General features: G+C 43.2%; 9 non-coding genes across 9 annotated transcripts; all 9 read right to left on the bottom strand.

Annotated features, from left to right (window-relative positions):
* Positions 1-1,179: 1,179 nt before the first annotated feature.
* Positions 1,180-1,298, bottom strand: LOC137048560 (5S ribosomal RNA). Its single transcript, XR_010899446.1, has one exon. It is a non-coding gene; the product is annotated as a 5S ribosomal RNA (ribosomal RNA).
* Positions 1,299-2,947: 1,649 nt separating this feature from the next.
* LOC137048559 (5S ribosomal RNA) lies at positions 2,948-3,066 on the bottom strand. The gene has a single exon (XR_010899445.1). It is a non-coding gene; the product is annotated as a 5S ribosomal RNA (ribosomal RNA).
* Positions 3,067-4,874: 1,808 nt separating this feature from the next.
* Positions 4,875-4,993, bottom strand: LOC137048595 (5S ribosomal RNA). Its single transcript, XR_010899479.1, has one exon. It is a non-coding gene; the product is annotated as a 5S ribosomal RNA (ribosomal RNA).
* Positions 4,994-6,644: 1,651 nt separating this feature from the next.
* On the bottom strand, positions 6,645-6,763 carry LOC137048558 (5S ribosomal RNA). Its single transcript, XR_010899444.1, has one exon. It is a non-coding gene; the product is annotated as a 5S ribosomal RNA (ribosomal RNA).
* Positions 6,764-8,481: 1,718 nt separating this feature from the next.
* Positions 8,482-8,600, bottom strand: LOC137048557 (5S ribosomal RNA). The gene has a single exon (XR_010899443.1). It is a non-coding gene; the product is annotated as a 5S ribosomal RNA (ribosomal RNA).
* Positions 8,601-10,231: 1,631 nt separating this feature from the next.
* LOC137048556 (5S ribosomal RNA) lies at positions 10,232-10,350 on the bottom strand. The gene has a single exon (XR_010899442.1). It is a non-coding gene; the product is annotated as a 5S ribosomal RNA (ribosomal RNA).
* Positions 10,351-11,995: 1,645 nt separating this feature from the next.
* Positions 11,996-12,114, bottom strand: LOC137048555 (5S ribosomal RNA). The gene has a single exon (XR_010899441.1). It is a non-coding gene; the product is annotated as a 5S ribosomal RNA (ribosomal RNA).
* Positions 12,115-13,744: 1,630 nt separating this feature from the next.
* LOC137048554 (5S ribosomal RNA) lies at positions 13,745-13,863 on the bottom strand. The gene has a single exon (XR_010899440.1). It is a non-coding gene; the product is annotated as a 5S ribosomal RNA (ribosomal RNA).
* A 1,649-nt stretch (positions 13,864-15,512) lies between these two features.
* LOC137048553 (5S ribosomal RNA) lies at positions 15,513-15,631 on the bottom strand. Its single transcript, XR_010899439.1, has one exon. It is a non-coding gene; the product is annotated as a 5S ribosomal RNA (ribosomal RNA).
* Between the last annotated feature and the right edge of the window lie 1,253 nt (positions 15,632-16,884).

Here is a 16,884-nt window from a genome sequence, read left to right as displayed (position 1 = left end):
CCTTGTTGATGCTAGAGGTCAGAGGAGAATGAATGGACCGACTGATTCAAGCTGATAAAGAGCAACTTTGACTAAAAAAAAAAACACTTGTTACAACCGAGGTATGCAGCAAAGCATTTGTGAGGCCACAACATGCACAACCTTGAGGCGGATGGGCTACAACAGCAGAAGACCCCACCGGGTATCACTCATCTCCACTACAAATTGGAAAAAGAGGCTACAATTTGCACAAGCTCCCCAAAATTGGACAGTTGAAGACTGGAAAAAATGTTGCCTGGTCTGATGAGTCTCGATTTCTGTTGAGACATTCAGATGGTAGAGTCAGAATTTGGCGTAAACAGAATGAGAACATGGATCCATCATGCCTTGTTACTACTGTGCAGGCTGCTGGTGGTGGTGTAATGGTGTGGGGGATGTTTTCTTGGCCCTTTTTAGGCCCCTTAGTGCCAATTGGGCATTGTTTAAATGCCACAGCCTACCTGAGCACTGTTTCTGACCATGTCCATCCCTTTATGACCATAACATAACCATTCTCTGATGTCTACTTCCAACAGGATAATGCACCATGTCACAAAGCTCGAATCGTTTCAAATTGGTTTCTTGAACATGACAATGAGTTCACAGTACTAAAATGGCCCCGACAGTAACCAGATCTCAACCCAAAAGAGCATCTTTAGGATGTGTTACAATGGGAGCTTCGTGCCATGGATGTGCATCCCACAAATCTCCATCAACTGCAAGATGCTATCCTATCAATATAGGCCAACATTTCTAAAGAATGCTTTCAACACATTGTTGAATCAATACCACGCAGAATTAAGGCAATTCTGAAGGTGAAAGGGGGTCAAACACAGTATTAGTATGGTGTTCCTAATAATCCTTCAATTGAGTGTGTGTATATATATATCCTCTGGTCTTACTGAAACTGAGAAGAATGAATTGCAAAAGAACATGCGTTCAGAGGTCTGTGTGGCTTGTAGCCTTAGAGAGAAAAAGCCTGTTGATCGCCCCCTGGAGGAGAAAGAAAAAATTACGGGGCTGGGCTGTCCTTTGCCACACCGAAAGCATACAGAAACCAGGGATAAACAAAAACTAAATAACTGTAAATGAAGCAATTGATTTTAAAATGATAAAGGAACAACCGTCAGAGCCGATCGAGTCACCAAGTGATAGAGCAAAAGCTTACAGCACCTGGTATTCCCAGGCGGTCTCCCATCCAAGTACTAACCAGGCCCGACCCTGCTTAGCTTCCGAGATCGGACGAGATCGGGCGTGCTCAGGGTGGTATGGCCGTAAGCGAGAGACGTAGTCAACAGAGAGCTATTTAAAGAAGGGAGACCGACAGCCCTACACTGCCAGCCCTTACTCACACACATCCTGGGCTGCAGCTGCAAAACATATATATGTATATATATATACTCACCTAAAGGATTATTAGGAACACCTGTTTAATTTCTCATTCATGCAATTAGCTAATCACCCAATCACATGGCAGTTGCTTCAATGCATTTAGAAGTTTGGTCCTGGTCAAGACAATCTCCTGAACTCCAAACTGAATGTCAGAAGGGGAAAGAAACCTGATTTAAGCAATTTTGAGTGTGCCATGGTTGTTGGTGCCAGACGGGTCGGTCTGAGTATTTCACAATCTGCTCAGTTACTGGGATTTTCACGCACAACCATTTCTAGGGTTTACAAAGAATGGTGTGAAAAGGGAAAAACATCCAGTATGCTGCAGTCCTGTGAGCGAAAATGCCTTGTTGATGCTAGAGGTCAGAGGAGAATGAATGGACCGACTGATTCAAGCTGATAGAAGAGCAACTTTAAATGAAAAAAACACTTGTTACAACCAAGGTATGCAGCAAAGCATTTGTGAGGCCACAACATGCACAACCTTGAGGCAGAAGGGCTACAACAGCAGAAGACCCTACCGGGTACCACTCATCTCCACTACAAATTGGAAAAAGAGGCTACAATTTGCACAAGCTCCCCAAAATTGGACAGTTGAACACTGGAAAAAATGTTGCCTGGTCTGTTGAGTCTCGATTTCTGTTGAGACATTCAGAGGGAAAAGTCAGAATTTGGCGTAAACAGAATGAGAACATGGATCCATCATGCCTTGTTACCACTGTGCAGGCTGCTGGTGGTGGTGTAATGGTGTGGGGGGTGTTTTCTTGGCCCACTTTAAGCCCTTTAGTGCCAATTGGGCATCATTTAAATGCCACGGCCTACCTGACCACTGTTTCTGACCATGTCCATCCCTTTATTACCATTACATAACCATTCTCTGATGTCTACTTCCAACAGGATAATGCAACATGTCACAAAGATTGAATCGTTTCAAATTGGTTTCTTGAACATGACAATGAGTTCACAGTACTAAAATGGCCCCCACAGTCACCAGACTTCAACCCAATAGAGCATCTTTGGGATGTGGTGGAACGGGAGCTTCGTGTCATGGATTTGCATCCCACAAATCTCCATCAACTGCAAGATGCTATCCTATCAATATGGGCCAACATTTCTATAGAATGCTTTCAGCACCTTGTTGAATCAATGCCACAGAGAATCAAGGCAATTCTGAAGGTGAAAGGTGGTCAAACACAGTATTAGTATGGTGTTCCTAATAATCCTTCAAGTGAGTGTGTATATATATATATATATATATATACATATATCCTCTGGTCTTACTGAAACTGAGAAGAATCAATTGCAAAAGAACATGCGTTCAGAGGTCTGTGTGGCTTGTAGCCTTAGAGAGAAAAAGCCTGTTGATCGCCCCCTGGAGGAGAAAGAAAGAATTACGGGGCTGGGCTGTCCTTTGTCACACCGAAAGCATACAGAAACCAGGGATAAACAAAAACTAAATAACTGTAAATGAAGCAATTGATTTTAAAATGATAAAGGAACAACCATCAGAGTCGATCGAGTCACCAAGTGATAGAGCAAAAGCTTACAGCACCTGGTATTCCCAGGCGGTCTCCCATCCAAGTACTAACCAGGCCCGACCCTGCTTAGCTTCCGAGATCGGACGAGATCGGGCGTGCTCAGGGTGGTATGGCCGTAAGCGAGAGACGTAGTCAACAGAGAGCTATTTAAAGAAGGGAGACCGACAGCCCTACACTGCCAGCCCTTACTCACACACATCCTGGGCTGCAGCTGCAAAACATATATATGTATATATATACTCACCTAAAGGATTATTAGGAACACCTGTTTAATTTCTCATTCGTGCAATTAGCTAATCTCCCAATCACATGGCAGTTGCTTCAATGCATTTAGAAGTTTGGTCCTGGTCAAGACAATCTCCTGAACTCCAAACTGAATGTCAGAAGGGGAAAGAAACCTGATTTAAGCAATTTTGAGTGTGCCATGGTTGTTGGTGCTAGATGGGCCGATCTGAGTATTTCAATATCTGCTCAGTTACTGGGATTTTCATGCACAACCATTTCTAGAGTTTACAAAGAATGGTGTGAAAAGGGAAAAACATCCAATATGCTGCAGTCCTGTGAGCGAAAATGCCTTGTTGATGCTAGAGGTCAGAGGAGAATGAATGGACCGACTGATTCAAGCTGATAAAGAGCAACTTTGACTAAAAAAAAAAACACTTGTTACAACCGAGGTATGCAGCAAAGCATTTGTGAGGCCACAACATGCACAACCTTGAGGCGGATGGGCTACAACAGCAGAAGACCCCACCGGGTATCACTCATCTCCACTACAAATTGGAAAAAGAGGCTACAATTTGCACAAGCTCCCCAAAATTGGACAGTTGAAGACTGGAAAAAATGTTGCCTGGTCTGAGGAGTCTCGATTTCTGTTGAGACATTCAGATGGTAGAGTCAGAATTTGGCGTAAACAGAATGAGAACATGGATCCATCATGCCTTGTTACTACTGTGCAGGCTGCTGGTGGTGGTGTAATGGTGTGGGGGATGTTTTCTTGGCCCTTTTTAGGCCCCTTAGTGCCAATTGGGCATTGTTTAAATGCCACAGCCTACCTGAGCACTGTTTCTGACCATGTCCATCCCTTTATGACCATAACATAACCATTCTCTGATGTCTACTTCCAACAGGATAATGCACCATGTCACAAAGCTCGAATCGTTTCAAATTGGTTTCTTGAACATGACAATGAGTTCACAGTACTAAAATGGCCCCGACAGTAACCAGATCTCAACCCAAAAGAGCATCTTTAGGATGTGTTACAATGGGAGCTTCGTGCCATGGATGTGCATCCCACAAATCTCCATCAACTGCAAGATGCTATCCTATCAATATAGGCCAACATTTCTAAAGAATGCTTTCAACACATTGTTGAATCAATACCACGCAGAATTAAGGCAATTCTGAAGGTGAAAGGGGGTCAAACACAGTATTAGTATGGTGTTCCTAATAATCCTTCAATTGAGTGTGTGTATATATATATCCTCTGGTCTTACTGAAACTGAGAAGAATGAATTGCAAAAGAACATGCGTTCAGAGGTCTGTGTGGCTTGTAGCCTTAGAGAGAAAAAGCCTGTTGATCGCCCCCTGGAGGAGAAAGAAAGAATTACGGGGCTGGGCTGTCCTTTGCCACACCGAAAGCATACAGAAACCAGGGATAAACAAAAACTAAATAACTGTAAATGAAGCAATTGATTTTAAAATGATAAAGGAACAACCGTCAGAGCCGATCGAGTCACCAAGTGATAGAGCAAAAGCTTACAGCACCTGGTATTCCCAGGCGGTCTCCCATCCAAGTACTAACCAGGCCCGACCCTGCTTAGCTTCCGAGATCGGACGAGATCGGGCGTGCTTTTTTTTTTTTTTTTTTTTTTTTTTTTTTTTTTTTTTTTCCTTCTTCTTCTTCTTCTTCTTTCTTTAATTTAGCAAAAATGCTTACAGCACCTGGTATTCCCAGGCGGTCTCCCATCCAAGTACTAACCAGGCCCGACCCTGCTTAGCTTCCGAGATCGGACGAGATCGGGCGTGCTCAGGGTGGTATGGCCGTAAGCGAGAGACATAGTCAACAGAGAGCTATTTAAAGAAGGGAGACCGACAGCCCTACACTGCCAGCCCTTACTCACACACATCCTGGGCTGCAGCTGCAAAACATATATATGTATATATATACTCACCTAAAGGATTATTAGGAACACCTGTTTAATTTCTCATTCATGCAATTAGCTAATCACCCAATCACATGGCAGTTGCTTCAATGCATTTAGAAGTTTGGTCCTGGTCAAGACAATCTCCTGAACTCCAAACTGAATGTCAGAAGGGGAAAGAAACCTGATTTAAGCAATTTTGAGTGTGCCATGGTTGTTGGTGCCAGACGGGTCGGTCTGAGTATTTCACAATCTGCTCAGTTACTGGGATTTTCACGCACAACCATTTCTAGGGTTTACAAAGAATGGTGTGAAAAGGGAAAAACATCCAGTATGCTGCAGTCCTGTGAGCGAAAATGCCTTGTTGATGCTAGAGGTCAGAGGAGAATGAATGGACCGACTGATTCAAGCTGATAGAAGAGCAACTTTAAATGAAAAAAACACTTGTTACAACCAAGGTATGCAGCAAAGCATTTGTGAGGCCACAACATGCACAACCTTGAGGCAGAAGGGCTACAACAGCAGAAGACCCTACCGGGTACCACTCATCTCCACTACAAATTGGAAAAAGAGGCTACAATTTGCACAAGCTCCCCAAAATTGGACAGTTGAACACTGGAAAAAATGTTGCCTGGTCTGTTGAGTCTCGATTTCTGTTGAGACATTCAGAGGGAAAAGTCAGAATTTGGCGTAAACAGAATGAGAACATGGATCCATCATGCCTTGTTACCACTGTGCAGGCTGCTGGTGGTGGTGTAATGGTGTGGGGGGTGTTTTCTTGGCCCACTTTAAGCCCTTTAGTGCCAATTGGGCATCATTTAAATGCCACGGCCTACCTGACCACTGTTTCTGACCATGTCCATCCCTTTATTACCATTACATAACCATTCTCTGATGTCTACTTCCAACAGGATAATGCAACATGTCACAAAGATTGAATCGTTTCAAATTGGTTTCTTGAACATGACAATGAGTTCACAGTACTAAAATGGCCCCCACAGTCACCAGACTTCAACCCAATAGAGCATCTTTGGGATGTGGTGGAACGGGAGCTTCGTGTCATGGATTTGCATCCCACAAATCTCCATCAACTGCAAGATGCTATCCTATCAATATGGGCCAACATTTCTATAGAATGCTTTCAGCACCTTGTTGAATCAATGCCACAGAGAATCAAGGCAATTCTGAAGGTGAAAGGTGGTCAAACACAGTATTAGTATGGTGTTCCTAATAATCCTTCAAGTGAGTGTGTATATATATATATATATATATATATATACATATATCCTCTGGTCTTACTGAAACTGAGAAGAATCAATTGCAAAAGAACATGCGTTCAGAGGTCTGTGTGGCTTGTAGCCTTAGAGAGAAAAAGCCTGTTGATCGCCCCCTGGAGGAGAAAGAAAGAATTACGGGGCTGGGCTGTCCTTTGTCACACCGAAAGCATACAGAAACCAGGGATAAACAAAAACTAAATAACTGTAAATGAAGCAATTGATTTTAAAATGATAAAGGAACAACCGTCAGAGTCGATCGAGTCACCAAGTGATAGAGCAAAAGCTTACAGCACCTGGTATTCCCAGGCGGTCTCCCATCCAAGTACTAACCAGGCCCGACCCTGCTTAGCTTCCGAGATCGGACGAGATCGGGCGTGCTCAGGGTGGTATGGCCGTAAGCGAGAGACGTAGTCAACAGAGAGCTATTTAAAGAAGGGAGACCGACAGCCCTACACTGCCAGCCCTTACTCACACATACTGGGCTGCAGCTGCAAAACATATATATGTATATATATACTCACCTAAAGGATTATTAGGAACACCTGTTTAATTTCTCATTCGTGCAATTAGCTAATCTCCCAATCACATGGCAGTTGCTTCAATGCATTTAGAAGTTTGGTCCTGGTCAAGACAATCTCCTGAACTCCAAACTGAATGTCAGAAGGGGAAAGAAACCTGATTTAAGCAATTTTGAGTGTGCCATGGTTGTTGGTGCTAGATGGGCCGATCTGAGTATTTCAATATCTGCTCAGTTACTGGGATTTTCATGCACAACCATTTCTAGAGTTTACAAAGAATGGTGTGAAAAGGGAAAAACATCCAATATGTTGCAGTCCTGTGAGTGAAAATGCCTTGTTGATGCTAGAGGTCAGAGGAGAATGAATGGACCGACTGATTCAAGCTGATAAAGAGCAACTTTGACTGAAAAAAAAAAACACTTGTTACAACCGAGGTATGCAGCAAAGCATTTGTGAGGCCACAACATGCACAACCTTGAGGCAGAAGGGCTACAACAGCAGAAGACCCTACCGGGTACCACTCATCTCCACTACAAATTGGAAAAAGAGGCTACAATTTGCACAAGCTCCCCAAAATTGGACAGTTGAACACTGGAAAAAATGTTGCCTGGTCTGTTGAGTCTCGATTTCTGTTGAGACATTCAGAGGGAAAAGTCAGAATTTGGTGTAAACAGAATGAGAACATGGATCCATCATGCCTTGTTACCACTGTGCAGGCTGCTGGTGGTGGTGTAATGGTGTGGGGGGTGTTTTCTTGGCCCACTTTAAGCCCTTTAGTGCCAATTGGGCATCATTTAAATGCCACGGCCTACCTGACCACTGTTTCTGACCATGTCCATCCCTTTAATACCATTACATAACCATTCTCTGATGTCTACTTCCAACAGGATAATGCAACATGTCACAAAGATTGAATCGTTTCAAATTGGTTTCTTGAACATGACAATGAGTTCACAGTACTAAAATGGCCCCCACAGTCACCAGACTTCAACCCAATAGAGCATCTTTGGGATGTGGTGGAACGGGAGCTTCGTGTTATGGATTTGCATCCCACAAATCTCCATCAACTGCAAGATGCTATCCTATCAATATGGGCCAACATTTCTATAGAATGCTTTCAGCACCTTGTTGAATCAATGCCACAGAGAATCAAGGCAATTCTGAAGGTGAAAGGGGGTCAAACACAGTATTAGTATGGTGTTCCTAATAATCCTTCAAGTGAGTGTGTATATATATATATATATGTATATATATATATATATATATATATATATATATATATATATATATATATATATATATATATATATATATATATATATATATATCCTCTGGTCTTACTGAAACTGGGAAGAATCAATTGCAAAAGAACATGCGTTCAGAGGTCTGTGTGGCTTGTAGCCTTAGAGAGAAAAAGCCTGTTGATCGCCCCCTGGAGGAGAAAGAAAGAATTACGGGGCTGGGCTGTCCTTTGTCACACCGAAAGCATACAGAAACCAGGGATAAACAAAAACTAAATAACTGTAAATGAAGCAATTGATTTTAAAATGATAAAGGAACAACCGTCAGAGCCGATCGAGTCACCAAGTGATAGAGCAAAAGCTTACAGCACCTGGTATTCCCAGGCGGTCTCCCATCCAAGTACTAACCAGGCCCGACCCTGCTTAGCTTCCGAGATCGGACGAGATCGGGCGTGCTCAGGGTGGTATGGCCGTAAGCAAGAGACATAGTCAACAGAGAGCTATTTAAAGAAGGGAGACCGACAGCCCTACACAGCCAGCCCTTACTCACACACATCCTGGGCTGCAGCTGCAAAACATATATATGTATATATATACTCACCTAAAGGATTATTAGGAACACCTGTTTAATTTCTCATTCATGCAATTAGCTAATCACCCAATCACATGGCAGTTGCTTCAATGCATTTAGAAGTTTGGTCCTGGTCAAGACAATCTCCTGAACTCCAAACTGAATGTCAGAAGGGGAAAGAAACCTGATTTAAGCAATTTTGAGTGTGCCATGGTTATTGGTGCTAGATGGGCCGATCTGAGTATTTCAATATCTGCTCAGTTACTGGGATTTTCATGCACAACCATTTCTAGAGTTTACAAAGAATGGTGTGAAAAGGGAAAAACATCCAATATGCTGCAGTCCTGTGAGCGAAAATGCCTTGTTGATGCTAGAGGTCAGAGGAGAATGAATGGACCGACTGATTCAAGCTGATAAAGAGCAACTTTGACTAAAAAAAAAAACACTTGTTACAACCGAGGTATGCAGCAAAGCATTTGTGAGGCCACAACATGCACAACCTTGAGGCGGATGGGCTACAACAGCAGAAGACCCCACCGGGTATCACTCATCTCCACTACAAATTGGAAAAAGAGGCTACAATTTGCACAAGCTCCCCAAAATTGGACAGTTGAAGACTGGAAAAAATGTTGCCTGGTCTGATGAGTCTCGATTTCTGTTGAGACATTCAGATGGTAGAGTCAGAATTTGGCGTAAACAGAATGAGAACATGGATCCATCATGCCTTGTTACTACTGTGCAGGCTGCTGGTGGTGGTGTAATGGTGTGGGGGATGTTTTCTTGGCCCTTTTTAGGCCCCTTAGTGCCAATTGGGCATTGTTTAAATGCCACAGCCTACCTGAGCACTGTTTCTGACCATGTCCATCCCTTTATGACCATAACATAACCATTCTCTGATGTCTACTTCCAACAGGATAATGCACCATGTCACAAAGCTCGAATCGTTTCAAATTGGTTTCTTGAACATGACAATGAGTTCACAGTACTAAAATGGCCCCGACAGTAACCAGATCTCAACCCAAAAGAGCATCTTTAGGATGTGTTACAATGGGAGCTTCGTGCCATGGATGTGCATCCCACAAATCTCCATCAACTGCAAGATGCTATCCTATCAATATAGGCCAACATTTCTAAAGAATGCTTTCAACACATTGTTGAATCAATACCACGCAGAATTAAGGCAATTCTGAAGGTGAAAGGGGGTCAAACACAGTATTAGTATGGTGTTCCTAATAATCCTTCAATTGAGTGTGTGTATATATATATCCTCTGGTCTTACTGAAACTGAGAAGAATGAATTGCAAAAGAACATGCGTTCAGAGGTCTGTGTGGCTTGTAGCCTTAGAGAGAAAAAGCCTGTTGATCGCCCCCTGGAGGAGAAAGAAAAAATTACGGGGCTGGGCTGTCCTTTGCCACACCGAAAGCATACAGAAACCAGGGATAAACAAAAACTAAATAACTGTAAATGAAGCAATTGATTTTAAAATGATAAAGGAACAACCGTCAGAGCCGATCGAGTCACCAAGTGATAGAGCAAAAGCTTACAGCACCTGGTATTCCCAGGCGGTCTCCCATCCAAGTACTAACCAGGCCCGACCCTGCTTAGCTTCCGAGATCGGACGAGATCGGGCGTGCTCAGGGTGGTATGGCCGTAAGCGAGAGACGTAGTCAACAGAGAGCTATTTAAAGAAGGGAGACCGACAGCCCTACACTGCCAGCCCTTACTCACACACATCCTGGGCTGCAGCTGCAAAACATATATATGTATATATATACTCACCTAAAGGATTATTAGGAACACCTGTTTAATTTCTCATTCATGCAATTAGCTAATCACCCAATCACATGGCAGTTGCTTCAATGCATTTAGAAGTTTGGTCCTGGTCAAGACAATCTCCTGAACTCCAAACTGAATGTCAGAAGGGGAAAGAAACCTGATTTAAGCAATTTTGAGTGTGCCATGGTTGTTGGTGCCAGACGGGTCGGTCTGAGTATTTCACAATCTGCTCAGTTACTGGGATTTTCACGCACAACCATTTCTAGGGTTTACAAAGAATGGTGTGAAAAGGGAAAAACATCCAGTATGCTGCAGTCCTGTGAGCGAAAATGCCTTGTTGATGCTAGAGGTCAGAGGAGAATGAATGGACCGACTGATTCAAGCTGATAGAAGAGCAACTTTAAATGAAAAAAACACTTGTTACAACCAAGGTATGCAGCAAAGCATTTGTGAGGCCACAACATGCACAACCTTGAGGCAGAAGGGCTACAACAGCAGAAGACCCTACCGGGTACCACTCATCTCCACTACAAATTGGAAAAAGAGGCTACAATTTGCACAAGCTCCCCAAAATTGGACAGTTGAACACTGGAAAAAATGTTGCCTGGTCTGTTGAGTCTCGATTTCTGTTGAGACATTCAGAGGGAAAAGTCAGAATTTGGCGTAAACAGAATGAGAACATGGATCCATCATGCCTTGTTACCACTGTGCAGGCTGCTGGTGGTGGTGTAATGGTGTGGGGGGTGTTTTCTTGGCCCACTTTAAGCCCTTTAGTGCCAATTGGGCATCATTTAAATGCCACGGCCTACCTGACCACTGTTTCTGACCATGTCCATCCCTTTATTACCATTACATAACCATTCTCTGATGTCTACTTCCAACAGGATAATGCAACATGTCACAAAGATTGAATCGTTTCAAATTGGTTTCTTGAACATGACAATGAGTTCACAGTACTAAAATGGCCCCCACAGTCACCAGACTTCAACCCAATAGAGCATCTTTGGGATGTGGTGGAACGGGAGCTTCGTGTCATGGATTTGCATCCCACAAATCTCCATCAACTGCAAGATGCTATCCTATCAATATGGGCCAACATTTCTATAGAATGCTTTCAGCACCTTGTTGAATCAATGCCACAGAGAATCAAGGCAATTCTGAAGGTGAAAGGTGGTCAAACACAGTATTAGTATGGTGTTCCTAATAATCCTTCAAGTGAGTGTGTATATATATATATATATATATACATATATCCTCTGGTCTTACTGAAACTGAGAAGAATCAATTGCAAAAGAACATGCGTTCAGAGGTCTGTGTGGCTTGTAGCCTTAGAGAGAAAAAGCCTGTTGATCGCCCCCTGGAGGAGAAAGAAAGAATTACGGGGCTGGGCTGTCCTTTGTCACACCGAAAGCATACAGAAACCAGGGATAAACAAAAACTAAATAACTGTAAATGAAGCAATTGATTTTAAAATGATAAAGGAACAACCATCAGAGTCGATCGAGTCACCAAGTGATAGAGCAAAAGCTTACAGCACCTGGTATTCCCAGGCGGTCTCCCATCCAAGTACTAACCAGGCCCGACCCTGCTTAGCTTCCGAGATCGGACGAGATCGGGCGTGCTCAGGGTGGTATGGCCGTAAGCGAGAGACGTAGTCAACAGAGAGCTATTTAAAGAAGGGAGACCGACAGCCCTACACTGCCAGCCCTTACTCACACACATCCTGGGCTGCAGCTGCAAACATATATATGTATATATATACTCACCTAAAGGATTATTAGGAACACCTGTTTAATTTCTCATTCGTGCAATTAGCTAATCTCCCAATCACATGGCAGTTGCTTCAATGCATTTAGAAGTTTGGTCCTGGTCAAGACAATCTCCTGAACTCCAAACTGAATGTCAGAAGGGGAAAGAAACCTGATTTAAGCAATTTTGAGTGTGCCATGGTTGTTGGTGCTAGATGGGCCGATCTGAGTATTTCAATATCTGCTCAGTTACTGGGATTTTCATGCACAACCATTTCTAGAGTTTACAAAGAATGGTGTGAAAAGGGAAAAACATCCAATATGCTGCAGTCCTGTGAGCGAAAATGCCTTGTTGATGCTAGAGGTCAGAGGAGAATGAATGGACCGACTGATTCAAGCTGATAAAGAGCAACTTTGACTAAAAAAAAAAACACTTGTTACAACCGAGGTATGCAGCAAAGCATTTGTGAGGCCACAACATGCACAACCTTGAGGCGGATGGGCTACAACAGCAGAAGACCCCACCGGGTATCACTCATCTCCACTACAAATTGGAAAAAGAGGCTACAATTTGCACAAGCTCCCCAAAATTGGACAGTTGAAGACTGGAAAAAATGTTGCCTGGTCTGAGGAGTCTCGATTTCTGTTGAGACATTCAGATGGTAGAGTCAGAATTTGGCGTAAACAGAATGAGAACATGGATCCATCATGCCTTGTTACTACTGTGCAGGCTGCTGGTGGTGGTGTAATGGTGTGGGGGATGTTTTCTTGGCCCTTTTTAGGCCCCTTAGTGCCAATTGGGCATTGTTTAAATGCCACAGCCTACCTGAGCACTGTTTCTGACCATGTCCATCCCTTTATGACCATAACATAACCATTCTCTGATGTCTACTTCCAACAGGATAATGCACCATGTCACAAAGCTCGAATCGTTTCAAATTGGTTTCTTGAACATGACAATGAGTTCACAGTACTAAAATGGCCCCGACAGTAACCAGATCTCAACCCAAAAGAGCATCTTTAGGATGTGTTACAATGGGAGCTTCGTGCCATGGATGTGCATCCCACAAATCTCCATCAACTGCAAGATGCTATCCTATCAATATAGGCCAACATTTCTAAAGAATGCTTTCAACACATTGTTGAATCAATACCACGCAGAATTAAGGCAATTCTGAAGGTGAAAGGGGGTCAAACACAGTATTAGTATGGTGTTCCTAATAATCCTTCAATTGAGTGTGTGTATATATATATCCTCTGGTCTTACTGAAACTGAGAAGAATGAATTGCAAAAGAACATGCGTTCAGAGGTCTGTGTGGCTTGTAGCCTTAGAGAGAAAAAGCCTGTTGATCGCCCCCTGGAGGAGAAAGAAAGAATTACGGGGCTGGGCTGTCCTTTGCCACACCGAAAGCATACAGAAACCAGGGATAAACAAAAACTAAATAACTGTAAATGAAGCAATTGATTTTAAAATGATAAAGGAACAACCGTCAGAGCCGATCGAGTCACCAAGTGATAGAGCAAAAGCTTACAGCACCTGGTATTCCCAGGCGGTCTCCCATCCAAGTACTAACCAGGCCCGACCCTGCTTAGCTTCCGAGATCGGACGAGATCGGGCGTGCTCAGGGTGGTATGGCCGTAAGCGAGAGACATAGTCAACAGAGAGCTATTTAAAGAAGGGAGACCGACAGCCCTACACTGCCAGCCCTTACTCACACACATCCTGGGCTGCAGCTGCAAAACATATATATGTATATATATACTCACCTAAAGGATTATTAGGAACACCTGTTTAATTTCTCATTCATGCAATTAGCTAATCACCCAATCACATGGCAGTTGCTTCAATGCATTTAGAAGTTTGGTCCTGGTCAAGACAATCTCCTGAACTCCAAACTGAATGTCAGAAGGGGAAAGAAACCTGATTTAAGCAATTTTGAGTGTGCCATGGTTGTTGGTGCCAGACGGGTCGGTCTGAGTATTTCACAATCTGCTCAGTTACTGGGATTTTCACGCACAACCATTTCTAGGGTTTACAAAGAATGGTGTGAAAAGGGAAAAACATCCAGTATGCTGCAGTCCTGTGAGCGAAAATGCCTTGTTGATGCTAGAGGTCAGAGGAGAATGAATGGACCGACTGATTCAAGCTGATAGAAGAGCAACTTTAAATGAAAAAAACACTTGTTACAACCAAGGTATGCAGCAAAGCATTTGTGAGGCCACAACATGCACAACCTTGAGGCAGAAGGGCTACAACAGCAGAAGACCCTACCGGGTACCACTCATCTCCACTACAAATTGGAAAAAGAGGCTACAATTTGCACAAGCTCCCCAAAATTGGACAGTTGAACACTGGAAAAAATGTTGCCTGGTCTGTTGAGTCTCGATTTCTGTTGAGACATTCAGAGGGAAAAGTCAGAATTTGGCGTAAACAGAATGAGAACATGGATCCATCATGCCTTGTTACCACTGTGCAGGCTGCTGGTGGTGGTGTAATGGTGTGGGGGGTGTTTTCTTGGCCCACTTTAAGCCCTTTAGTGCCAATTGGGCATCATTTAAATGCCACGGCCTACCTGACCACTGTTTCTGACCATGTCCATCCCTTTATTACCATTACATAACCATTCTCTGATGTCTACTTCCAACAGGATAATGCAACATGTCACAAAGATTGAATCGTTTCAAATTGGTTTCTTGAACATGACAATGAGTTCACAGTACTAAAATGGCCCCCACAGTCACCAGACTTCAACCCAATAGAGCATCTTTGGGATGTGGTGGAACGGGAGCTTTGTGTCATGGATTTGCATCCCACAAATCTCCATCAACTGCAAGATGCTATCCTATCAATATGGGCCAACATTTCTATAGAATGCTTTCAGCACCTTGTTGAATCAATGCCACAGAGAATCAAGGCAATTCTGAAGGTGAAAGGTGGTCAAACACAGTATTAGTATGGTGTTCCTAATAATCCTTCAAGTGAGTGTGTATATATATATATATATATATATATACATATATCCTCTGGTCTTACTGAAACTGAGAAGAATCAATTGCAAAAGAACATGCGTTCAGAGGTCTGTGTGGCTTGTAGCCTTAGAGAGAAAAAGCCTGTTGATCGCCCCCTGGAGGAGAAAGAAAGAATTACGGGGCTGGGCTGTCCTTTGTCACACCGAAAGCATACAGAAACCAGGGATAAACAAAAACTAAATAACTGTAAATGAAGCAATTGATTTTAAAATGATAAAGGAACAACCGTCAGAGTCGATCGAGTCACCAAGTGATAGAGCAAAAGCTTACAGCACCTGGTATTCCCAGGCGGTCTCCCATCCAAGTACTAACCAGGCCCGACCCTGCTTAGCTTCCGAGATCGGACGAGATCGGGCGTGCTCAGGGTGGTATGGCCGTAAGCGAGAGACGTAGTCAACAGAGAGCTATTTAAAGAAGGGAGACCGACAGCCCTACACTGCCAGCCCTTACTCACACACATCCTGGGCTGCAGCTGCAAAACATATATATGTATATATATACTCACCTAAAGGATTATTAGGAACACCTGTTTAATTTCTCATTCGTGCAATTAGCTAATCTCCCAATCACATGGCAGTTGCTTCAATGCATTTAGAAGTTTGGTCCTGGTCAAGACAATCTCCTGAACTCCAAACTGAATGTCAGAAGGGGAAAGAAACCTGATTTAAGCAATTTTGAGTGTGCCATGGTTGTTGGTGCTAGATGGGCCGATCTGAGTATTTCAATATCTGCTCAGTTACTGGGATTTTCATGCACAACCATTTCTAGAGTTTACAAAGAATGGTGTGAAAAGGGAAAAACATCCAATATGCTGCAGTCCTGGGAGCGAAAATGCCTTGTTGATGCTAGAGGTCAGAGGAGAATGAATGGACCGACTGATTCAAGCTGATAAAGAGCAACTTTGACTAAAAAAAAAAACACTTGTTACAACCGAGGTATGCAGCAAAGCATTTGTGAGGCCACAACATGCACAACCTTGAGGCGGATGGGCTACAACAGCAGAAGACCCCACCGGGTATCACTCATCTCCACTACAAATTGGAAAAAGAGGCTACAATTTGCACAAGCTCCCCAAAATTGGACAGTTGAAGACTGGAAAAAATGTTGCCTGGTCTGAGGAGTCTCGATTTCTGTTGAGACATTCAGATGGTAGAGTCAGAATTTGGCGTAAACAGAATGAGAACATGGATCCATCATGCCTTGTTACTACTGTGCAGGCTGCTGGTGGTGGTGTAATGGTGTGGGGGATGTTTTCTTGGCCCTTTTTAGGCCCCTTAGTGCCAATTGGGCATTGTTTAAATGCCACAGCCTACCTGAGCACTGTTTCTGACCATGTCCATCCCTTTATGACCATAACATAACCATTCTCTGATGTCTACTTCCAACAGGATAATGCACCATGTCACAAAGCTCGAATCGTTTCAAATTGGTTTCTTGAACATGACAATGAGTTCACAGTACTAAAATGGCCCCGACAGTAACCAGATCTCAACCCAAAAGAGCATCTTTAGGATGTGTTACAATGGGAGCTTCGTGCCATGGATGTGCATCCCACAAATCTCCATCAACTGCAAGATGCTATCCTATCAATATAGGCCAACATTTCTAAAGAATGCTTTCAACACATTGTTGAAT

The sequence above is a fragment of the Pseudorasbora parva genome, chromosome 19 (genome assembly GCF_024679245.1).
Source record: "Pseudorasbora parva isolate DD20220531a chromosome 19, ASM2467924v1, whole genome shotgun sequence".
NCBI lineage: Eukaryota > Metazoa > Chordata > Actinopteri > Cypriniformes > Gobionidae > Pseudorasbora > Pseudorasbora parva.
Note: the sequence above shows the minus strand (reverse complement) of the source record. Positions and strands in the feature narration are given on the sequence as shown.